This window comes from Argentina silus (assembly GCF_951799395.1).
Source record: "Argentina silus genome assembly, chromosome: 4".
NCBI classification, from domain to species: Eukaryota; Metazoa; Chordata; class Actinopteri; order Argentiniformes; family Argentinidae; genus Argentina; species Argentina silus.
Genome location: NC_139658.1, coordinates 26,376,213 through 26,376,415, shown reverse-complemented (window position 1 = coordinate 26,376,415; position 203 = coordinate 26,376,213).

Below are 203 nucleotides of genomic sequence, written 5' to 3'. Positions count from 1 at the left end.
GACAACGGGTCACCATAGGAACACAAAGCCTGGCATGACAACGGGTCACCATAGGAACACAAAGCCTGGCATGACAACAGGTCACCATGGGAACACCAAGTAACCAATATATAGTCGCGTGATAGGAGGAGAGACGGTAACATCTCCTCTCACACTCCTCCTTCATCCTCCACTCACACGTCTGTCTGCCTGTCTGTCTGTCT